This window comes from Ascaphus truei, chromosome 4, assembly GCF_040206685.1.
Source record: "Ascaphus truei isolate aAscTru1 chromosome 4, aAscTru1.hap1, whole genome shotgun sequence".
NCBI lineage: Eukaryota > Metazoa > Chordata > Amphibia > Anura > Ascaphidae > Ascaphus > Ascaphus truei.
Genome location: NC_134486.1, coordinates 19,189,121 through 19,200,472, shown reverse-complemented (window position 1 = coordinate 19,200,472; position 11,352 = coordinate 19,189,121).

Below are 11,352 nucleotides of genomic sequence, written 5' to 3'. Positions count from 1 at the left end.
CATGAACAGCCGACCAACACCCTCAGGTAGGGACTTTAGCACAAGAAACAGAAATTAGGGACAGGCCCCTTCCTATACAAAATGTCCTTTTAGTGTCTAGGGGGGAATGTGAAGGTAATAAAGTATTATAAGAAACTATTCGTCCATTTTTGTATGCATTCCGCCATATTGAATCTGCTTTAACTGCAAGGCTTGGAAATAACGCAGTATGTTTTTATATAAGCTAATAAGTCTCTCTCTCTCTCTCTCTCTCTCTCTCTGAGGTGAATCGAAACTCAACCAGGAGTCTTTTTGCTAACTCTCGGTTTCCTGTGAATTCAGCTGGTCTACAGAGAATCGAAACTGAAACTTATGGTTTACAGAGAATCGAAACGGAAACTTATTGTCTGCTATATATATTCTGTAATACATATACTCGGCACGTCAGTCTGAACTACGGAGCCTGAGGGAACTGATACATGACTCTGTGTCATTTATTGGGATCCGGGGTGCACCCAGGCTTGTGTTATACTAATTTGGCAATCCACATCTGAGCAGAGACCCTGACATGAGAAGGGAACCTCAACAGTAATTAAAATATTATATGTTTGTAAAGTTGAATATATGATTTTATCACCATAACAAAAGTGTTACTTTGTTTTTTGAAGGATGACTGGCCTTACACACTACTGTATACCCTCTTTGTTTCAAACCTTTAGCAAATGTTAGTTGATATTTTTATTTATTTTATTTATAAAATGTTTTTACCAGGAAGTAATACATTGAGAGTTACAGCTTGTTTTCAAGTACGTCCTAGGCACAGAGTTATGATGGTTACAAATACGTAGTTACCTTAAGTGAACATGGTTATACATTATATACAAGACACAGCACAGTAAGGCTGCAAACCCGCTGCGGCCACCGGGGCGCGCGGCCGCGGACCACCAGACCCTTGACCGAATGGTCCCTGCCCCCGCTGCCTCCTTCCGGCAGGGCTGACTATGTACTGTGATGCGTCAGCCGGCCGATGCTGCAAGATCCTAGTGATTTTCGGCGCTGACGCGTCACGTGGTACGCGAGTCAGCCAATGGTGAGGAGGGGAGGGAAGGAGCTAGGTGGGAGGCGCCTTGGGCAGGGAGCAGGGAAGGAAATGCGGGTTAAAGTGTGTGTGTACGTGTGTATGTGTGTGTGTGTGTATGTATGTGTGTGTATATGTATGTGTATGTGTGTGTATATGTATGTGTATGTGTGTGTATATGTGTGTATGTGTGTGGGGGGGTGGACGGCACCACGATCAGATCCCGCCCCCCTCCCTCCCACTCCCGCCCCCCTCCCGCTCCGACTCCCGGCTCCCTACAGACCGCATATCGCGGTATGTGTCTGTCAGCGCCCCGCCTGTCTGCCGTGCGGGCGTGCTGACTGAGGGAGCGGGGCCTTAGCCTAAGAGATAATATATGTTATAGGCGTATGTAACAGTTACCGACCAGATTAAAATGTGAGACAGCTTTAGTTTTGAAAGAACTTAGACTGGTGGCGGCTGTGAGAGTCTCCGGTAGATTGTTCCAGTTTTGGGGAGCACGGTAAGAGACGGAGGGGCGGACAGATACTTGAAAAATCTTTTGGAGTCAGATCTCAGATGATAAGTGCTGCATGTGGTAGGGGTGAGGAGCTTGTTCAGATAGATGGATAGCTGCCCAGAGAGTATTTGAAGCAAGACAGGAAAGATGAATGTGCGACTAGACTCAAGTTATGACCAATCTAAGGACAGATTTAGGGTAGATATTACTCATCTGAGGCACCTTTGCGAAGGTCAAGGGTGGGGCGGCTTGTGAACTGTGTATTAATCCTTGTCCTTTAGGGGAGATATTGTCCATTTGAGGGACCTCTGTGCAGGTGAAAAGTGGGACCACTTGCGAGCGGAGTATTAACCTTTGTCTCGTATGCAGGTCACGTGCACACTGGTGGGGCGTGAAAATGCTGGGAGAGCGTGCAAAGCCTCTGTAACTGCCTCTGTAACTGCCTCTTACCTGCTCAATGGCAGCTTCTGTGACGTATCATCATGACAATGCGGGTCAAATGGCAATACATTGCTATGGCAAAACGACATCACATGACGGATGCGGAGAGAAGGTAAGGGGGTGTGGGGAGAGGTTGCGAGCAGGCTGGGAGGCACAAACAAAAAAGTTTGCACACACCTGCTCTAAGTATTGGAACCATATGCTGAATGATACTGCAATATGGCAGCATCTAATATTTGCTCTGCATCAGCCACAGCAGGAGCAGGTGAGGCCACAGCAGTTGGGTTCAGAGCTGGAGCTGGTGGGGCCTCGGCCACGGCAGGAACAGGAGCAGGTGGGGCAACGGCAATTGCAAGAGCAGGTGAGGTCACAGATGGTCCATGTTAACCATACTCAATGCTGCAGATGTCTGCCACAAAATACAAAGCAATGAAATGCGGTTTAGTGTATATTTCATCCTCTTTTAGCAGTAAAAGGATTTTGCAGTAGATTTGGCTGCAATAGGCCTTTTGTTGTCCAAAAATATATGATTTTATCAGATGATACCAGCTGTAACTATTACTAAATCATTACAATTGTCAACATCTTGTGAATTACATGTTTTATTCTGTAGCATCAATATTAAATACTGTAACAAAAAAAACTTGGGAAGAGTTATTTTTCTGTGTGATTTTTGAAAAGTAATAAAAATCCACTATTCCTTCCTGGATAGCTAATAAATTTCATTCTAAGGCAGCAAAAACATACAGTAAGATAAAAGCAATACATAAATGAAACAATTTAAGGCTGCATGGGTTGGTTCTCTGTATTTATTCATGCAAACTCCTGTTCTTACATTGTTACTGGTACATGTTTCCAGTAAGTATATGTTAAACAGAAGTAGTCATCCTTTACTAACACATGAGGCATCAACCAAAAACTATAAAAAAAAAAGCAAAATATAACCACTTTCATTCACATGTCTGTAGTATATCAGTCTGAACCACTGTCAGATACAATCACTCAGTTCAGCCACTTTGACTGCCTTTGCAATCTCATCACTTTGCAGCTTTATGAATAAATATGACTTCTGTATTTCCCCACAGATTCAAAGCTGCATGAAGAAATCATTCAAAAAGCAATTCACAACAAAAATTATGATTTACATGACTTTGTAAACACACTCCAGCTTGAGTTGTACATTATAAGTCACCACAGGATACACACAGACTTTCAGACTCAACAGGCTTAATTTGCATTTCTCACCGGTCACCAAGGTGTCCTGCATGCATGTACTGTAATCAGATCACTCTGCATTGGAAATGTGTTTATGTTGCTACTGCTTTGTCATTTAGGTGGGGAGAGTCTTCAGCAAATAGAATGTTTTTATACTGTATACTGAATTTGATCACATTTGGTCAAATCCTATCAACTAGAAATTGATCAATATATTTGGCTAAGGGAAGAATTGAATGGACTTTATGAAATTCATTACTGCAAGGGGGAACAGGTTTTCTCCCCAGTATTCCCACCAACGTTTGTCAACGTATCGGCAAAATAAGAGTTGGGATCAGTATTATGGTTCAAAAGGGTTCACTCTAAATCAGTGTTTCCCAACTCCAGTCCTCAGGGAACCCCAACAGGTCAGGTCTTAAGGATATCCCTGCTCCAGCACAGGTGGGTCAGTCAAAGTGACTGAGCCGACCTGTTGGTGTTACCTGAGGACTGGAGTTTGGAAACACTGCTCTAGATATATCTTTCCTATATCTGTTTCAGAATACTTTAAATCAGTTTGTTCATATTCTCTTTGTCATCTTTATAAAACAAATACATTTTTTCTCCTCATAAATCAGATGTTTTAGTCTTTTGTTTTGTTTTCTTAGTGCAAAAGCCTACAGAATATTTGTGGCGCGGATTGGATTTCTCTAATTGGTATTTAATTAAACAGGACATCCATCTCATAAAACACTTTTGAGATGGCAAATTGCCATACTAATTGTATTTATTAGCAAAGTAGATATTTTCTTAAAAAGATTTGCCATGCATGTACAGTATGTAATAGAGGTAATGATTGGGAGCAATGGTGGGAACTGACTATTGTGGAGTTTACTAATGTAACGAAGAATGTGTAGGGTGGAGGTTAAGAGGTCTATAATATGTAGGATAGCATAATAAAGACAAGGATGTGTGGGGTGGTAGATTTCTATTTAGCAGCTGGTAAAGGAGGCTGGGATACGCTGTTATTTCAAGTCAAAGCCCAGCCTGCAGCAATGAGGCAGACTGGGAAGGAGTGCTATTCCACACTAGACATTCACAGGCATTGTGCCTTTAATTGGTGCATGTGTGTCAATTGGTAACAATTGGTAATGTTTGGTTGAGTTTGAATTTTGATTTACTAACTTAACGTAGAATCTGTAGGGCGCAGGTTAAGATGCCAAAAAGGTTGTTACCTCCCAACTCAAGAGAGTGTACCACAGCAAGCAGGACAGCAAGAATCTGTTCTAAAAAGTACCTGTGAGGAGCCGTGGCTGCAGAACTGCTCTTCTGCTGCACAAAATAAAGACTTTAATGCTATGATCAGAGGATGGGAATTTAGGATGGCCAAAAGTACTGTGATTGGACAGCAAAGCACGCCTGCAGCTGTGACCAGATGCAAGAGTGAAGTTGGGCAGCCCGGTGGGGGCAGGGGAAAGTAGGAATGGAAGGGATGCTGCAGGGGGGTTTGTGGTCTGGAGCTTAAGAAGCAGTGGGTGAAGTTGGCCCAAAATGGGAGGGATCCAGGGTAAGAGCCTGCCCGGAGAGAGAGTGTTGTCCAGGCGAGAGGAGGAACCAGATGCAAATTAGGCTGGGAAATTGCTGATATTTACAGGCAGAACCAGAGACAAAGAAAGAAGTGAATATTAGCAGCGAAAGGCTGAATTGCTTGCGTTAACCCACATTTTTATACGCTTTTTTTAAATTAAGCGAAGCAACCTTTATTTTGACTCATTCTCAAATAATCCCACTTACGAATATATATGCCATATTTGGGGCAAATAGTAAATCACCAATATTTACTTATTAGATTATTTTCTGTGGTAAAATGCATGCTAGTTATGAATTTACTTACCTAACTTAGTTAGTTACAGTACTTGGTTAGTATTTATTTTGCAACAATTACATTTTTTCCCAAATGGGTTAGGGACTGTAGTGGGAAGTGGGAAGAAAAAAATGATTACATGTAGACAACCATTAGATGTTTACATAAGAAGGGACTATACCTTCACTAAGGAGTTGCTCAGTGAGTAAAGACACTGACTGGCACTGAGTTTGAAGCAGGGGAGCCTAGTTCAGTTCCCGGCGTCAGCCCCATGTCACCTTATTTCCCTGTGCCTCAACAGATTGTAAGCTCCACGGGGCAGGGACCTGTGCCTGCAAAATGTCTCTGTAGAGCGCTACGTAAAACTAGCAGCACTATACAAGAACATGCTATTATTATTATTAATAATTATTACTGGGGACATAAAGATGTAACTAATTAACAATCTGCAGTCAATGTGAGTAGGAAGAAAAAACACTGTGCTCACTTACACTTGGTATTCTAAAAATGTACTCCGGTAGTGTGTACATCACGGCTGTGTCCTTTGCAATAGCAGTGGAAACATATATTGCGAGTGGCTAACACACACTACCAACAAACAAGGTATTTGGGTTTTATGATACATAAAAACCACTCTACTGTTACATGTGTATGGTTATACGAGCAGACATTTGTATCATATAACATTCTGAGTATATACAATGTCCCAACTATCTATATAGAGACATATTGCTGGATCTCTTTTCACATATACAAAAGAGCCAATTAAAGGCTAGATACACCCTTGTTAAAGGGGATCCAAGACAGCACCTGTTGTAACATTGTTTGTTAATCTACCACATATACAGTATAGGAGCAGCTGTCTCTGATACAAACACAAGCCCTCTCAGCAGCTTTCTCACTATACTGTATACCTATAGGACTGGATATTACTAACAATATAGCTTGATCTATAATACTTACCTGAATGTGTTATCAATATCCACTATAGCCACGTTTATATGGGGATTTTTAATACTGCATCTGTGTTTTTAAAGTCAATTAAGACGTAATTAAATGTTATTGTTTTTGACTTCTACGGTGATTCTGACAGCACTATCTGTTGGACAATCCTTTATGTCCATAATTAAATACTACATAGGTTTAGAGTGCTGTATATAGAGTGTTGCCTTTCTGATCAAAATCTCTTTTTTGATCAACACTGTTAATATCATACATTAACCCTTTAAGCACCAGCTATATATTTCCATTTCCCTGACATTTATTTTGGTGATTGCGGTTTCAGTTACTGTACATATTTATTCTAAAAATGTGTCAGAAGTCAGTGCTTGTGGACCAGCAGTTAAAAGAGCAATCCAAGCCATCACATTTTATTTTACCATAGGTATGAAGCAGGGGCCTCTGAAGCTGAACCCCAATAATTTCAGCTCCAAGGACCCCCTGATTTCAGAGATCCTAATCTCCAAAGGAGGTTCCGCTATCTCTGTGCTTTATAAAGCTCCGGCCAATAGCGATGATGTCATGGCTTCCTATTGACCCGCGGCCATTACATGTTTCCTGGTACCCGAGCAGAGAGGCTACCGGTACCTACTATGGAAGTAAGTATCTCCGGAAGCAAGGGGTCCCAGAGCTGAAATAAAGAGGGCTCAGCTCCGGAGACCCTCTGATTCAATCCTATGGTAAAAAAAGAACATTGCTAAAAATTGCTGGCTTGGATTGCCACTTTAAAAGCTCTAGAATATGACAATGGAAATGTGTATGACAAGGTATAGAAACGAAAAGTAAGGTTAGAGGACAGAAAAAAGCCTAAACAGCAACTGAGACAATAGTTCAGGGAGAGACTTCCATCTATCTGTCTGTACTGTATATCTGTCCATCCATCTATGAAACGCAATATTTAAATGTCCTGTGTCACTTGACCGGGACATTTAAACGGATAGGAATACCGGCACCTCATATCCAGGCCTGTGTCTCGGGAAGCAGGGGGTCCCCGGACCTGAAAGCAACACTGTTCTGCTCCGGAGACCCCCTGCTCACATACACTTGTTTTCAAATATTAATTAAAACACTGCGATCGCTGGAGAGATATGCGCATCTGTCTCTGTGCAGCTCTGCAGCCAGAACGCACGGGGAGAACTATGAGAGAGGCCGAGATGAATTTTTCTGCCTCGCTAAGCGGTTTAGGCATTTTCTTGCCGCACGGATTGAGTTGGGTTCACATTCTTTCTGAATACTGTGATATTCAACTGACAAACCGTTCAGAGAGAACATGCCAAACCTGTGATGTTGCAGCGAACTCATCGAGGCTACTAGCATAGGCCCCACAGAGACTGTCTGAATGCGGAGTTAGACTGGCTGGCTAGTCTCCTGCCCTTTTTACCTGAAATAATCAAGAAACTGGATACGCTGTACATCCTACAACTCAGCACCAAAAGACGGACAACATTTTTGGGCAGATTTAGATCCAGGGCAGATTGGACGGTTCCTTTGGTGCACTGTTTTTCCGAGGATCAATCTCAAAAAGGGCGATTCACATTTTGCGGATTTTTTTATTATTATTGCCAATACAATCAGCGGATTCCGCAACCCGTGGACGGACTCGTGGAATCCAATCTGCGGATTCAGCAATCTGGTGGTGAATTTGAAAGTATCCACCAACGGATTGTTGATGCCGCCAATTGGATTCTACAAATCCATCAACGGATTGTATGTAATCGCGGTTTTTAATGAAATCCGTGCAGATTAAAAACCTGACCAAATCCGTTTGGAGATTTTACACCACGAAACGGATTTTGAGGGGGAAACCTGCGAAAAATGGATTTGGGCTGATTCGCGCATCTCTAATCAATAATTTCTTCCAAAATTGATCTGCAGGGAGAGCACTTGCATTACAAAAGAAATTTGAATCCACTAAGTTTGTCATGATTGGTCTTTCCTAATTCTGTATAGAAAACTTTCCTGCGCTCCCCAAGTTACTGAAGATGGTTTTCTGTGAGGATCGGGCGCAGGCTCCACCCCTTGAGGTTTCCTGTAATGCCAGGATCAAGTGCAGGCCCTTCCCCCGAAATGTCAAGATCGGGCACAGGCTCCACCCCCTGAGTTGATTCAGATGTCGGTACAGCTGCTGCTTCATCGGTGCGCTCTATGTAGACCCCGCCCAGCAACGAATCAGTGGCCTATTCTATTATAATCTTCTGCTGTGCAGCCGTTTATCTGATGGCTCTTCCTCCTTTATAGGCTCAGTGATTCCTTCTGAAAATCGTCTCAGCATAATAGTCCTTACCCAGTGACGACGTGCTGTCCACGAGCACACTGCTTTGCCTTGTATCATTTTGTTTTCCAGTTACCACCTAGACCTCGGCTTGGATATTGACCACTCTATTCTGCAACTCTCGGCTTAGACCTCTACCACTCCACTATCTATAAACCTCGACCTTAGCTAAGTGACACCTACTATTCTCCATTCTCCAACACTCGAAATTGAGAACATTTGCACATTATGGAATTGAGCATTTCTGAAAAGTGACAGGAGTACCCTGTCTCCATTCTAATGTAAATAGCACATGTTCTCTCCCCCCCCCCCCCCCCCTCTGGCAAATTAATTCATGGCTAGTGCTAGGTGTATTGCTGGTTACCTGTTTGGCACAGAAGAGCTGAGTTATCCGGGATGGTGTGGGGGAAGATAGGCAGACTTTTAGGGATTCCTCTAGTTCTTCTTCTTGGTGACAGTGCATCCAGACATACTGTAGGGGGCTTCAGCAAGGCTGAAGGCGGTCCCTGCTATGACAGTCCTTACTCACATACTCCCTCCACACAGACTGCTGGGGAGCCAGAAGTATAAATGAGGATGATCTTTATCATAGCAGCCACTTCGATGTGGCTACAGCGAAAACTTTGGTTGATAAAGTAGATCCCTGGCTTCTGGATGGTACTGGCCTGCCGGTAATAGTGAGGCCTCTCTGAACTATAATTTTGGCCCTTCCTTCCTGTAGCTCGGAGAGGGCGGGCCCAGCACATGCACCTCCACTCAGAAATTCATCATGAGAAGGGGGAAACCCCCATAGGACAGCCTGTCACTGTCTGTGTCTTACTAGAACTTACAGGACAGGGTAGGTAGAGAGCTAGCTGGACCAGCCACCGCTATATGTATAAGATGTGGGTGGCGATCCTACATAAAAGTTATTTATACAGTGTGGCTGTGAGGTAAGTGACGTTATTATGCATCTGGTTTCAAAGAATTGTCTGGGAAAGAAAAAAAGAGCTTGTTTATTCCCCAGAAATGAAAGTTATTGATTTTATGTCCCTATCGCAATTTAAGAAAATGTAGCAGGAAAAAAACATGATTTCTTTAGATACCTGGAGATTTCGTTTACAAACATAGCATATGGGATCCCCAAGGGAAATTTTTGCAGAATGTTCAATAATTGTGATTTTATGTTATACATCATAAACACGCTATAGTAATAAACTTGATAGAAGGGAGTGAGTGTTTATCGTGTTGTTATCCCAAAGATAGTCAGTGCAACATAAAAATAAGAACCCTATTAAACCTGTGTATATAATGCTATATCCCATATTGATTCCCTATGAGATTGTGCATCACTTTTGACAGATGTCAAATGCACTAAAAGTCACAGACCACGGCGAGTATACCTACACTCCTTACCTCTCTTACCCTGACCTGGCTACACGACAACGAACCTGCACACCGGGCACAGTCTCAGGTCTCCAGGTCAGTGTTTCCAAATATGAGGGGTTAATAGGCCCTAGAGGGGTTAACTGTATGGGTAGCTACAGTGTAACAGACTCCGATCCCATGGTGAGCAGTTGCTGGGCAGAAACCTCTCCACACCAACTTTCTAGGTGCTTGACAATGTCATTAAATAATGTTACTAAGTAAAATGCCATACCCCCTACGCTAGTTGAAATAGTGATTAGTAATGTCACAATGGGGTATTTATAGTGGGTGTCATGATAATGTCATGAGATATTGGGTATTTTTAATCCCTCTGGTGCTTGAGGGGTTAATGAGCTACATTTTTAAGAAACATACAAAATGCTGAGTCTGAAACAGGTCAGAACTGTTTCTTTGAACTGCTCTGAATTTCAAAGGGATTTACTTGGGGAGGGGTGTCCGTGTGGATGGCCCACTCAAGGTGTCAATTGAATTAATCAAGGTCTACAGACAGGGTTGGGGGAGAACAGCTTCAAGGTATTTTGTAGAAGGGGTGGGCTCATGAAGGGGCCCTAACAAAAGAATTGTACTTAAGTCTGGGGGAGGTTGTTACAAGTCAGATCTGTCCAGGGGCATGCTTGGAAAGCATAGCAGACCTCATCTTCTGAACCAGTGCCTCTCTGGGAAAAATCCATAGCATGTGGTAACGTACTGTATAGGATTTTCTGTTTTACCCCTTTTATTTTAAGAAGCTGCTCTGCCTTATATTGTAATTGTATGTTTATTTTGGTAATACCTTTTCTGTAATTCAAGCACTGTATTTTTATATATATTAAACCATTTAATAAGTAATGCTTTGGGCTCTGAATGAACTTTGTGCACGCTGGAGAGAATAACTTGCTAAATTCAGGCACATGTTACTACAACTGATTGTGTGTTAGAGTGCATAGTTTTTCCTATAATAAACAGGGACCTGAGGCCCTGGCGGATATTTTAGTCTAAGATCTTTTATCATATCTGCATAACCTCAGGTAGTGGCAGTGGATGGTTATGATGTGCAATTGAGTAGGGGGTTAATGCTAACTCGGTGGTTCCTTGCAGAGGAGAAAGGGGGGTTGCTAGAGAAGCCTTTGTGTATTAACCCTGGTTGCATATCTAAAGTCACGTGCTCACTTGTGTGCTGTTCGTGGCGGTGGTATATTGGGACGGTTTGAGGAGAGATATAACCCATTTGAGGGACCCCTGGGTGGGTGAAGAGTGGGTACGCTTGCGAGTGTCGGTATTAACCCTTGTCCCGTATGCAGGTCGCGTGCTAGCAGGGGGTCGTACGTGACAGTGGGGATTGAATATTCTAGTTCAGATCCCAGGAAAACACTAAGATGGGGGATTTCAATGTATATAATGTAGGTCTTATGAGTCTGCAACTATGTGTGGTAGATTCAGGACCCTTATGTTATTTTCTAGTTTAAGGAAAGTGCCACTCCTAAATACTATGGGCCACTCTGTATGGCCCTTAGGCATGTTCCACCCACAAGAGGGAATGGACAGGTACTCTATAGGAGGTATCTCAGTAAGGGCCTCAGAGTATCACCCCAGCGTAGTTCTGATAGGGTGGGTATCGT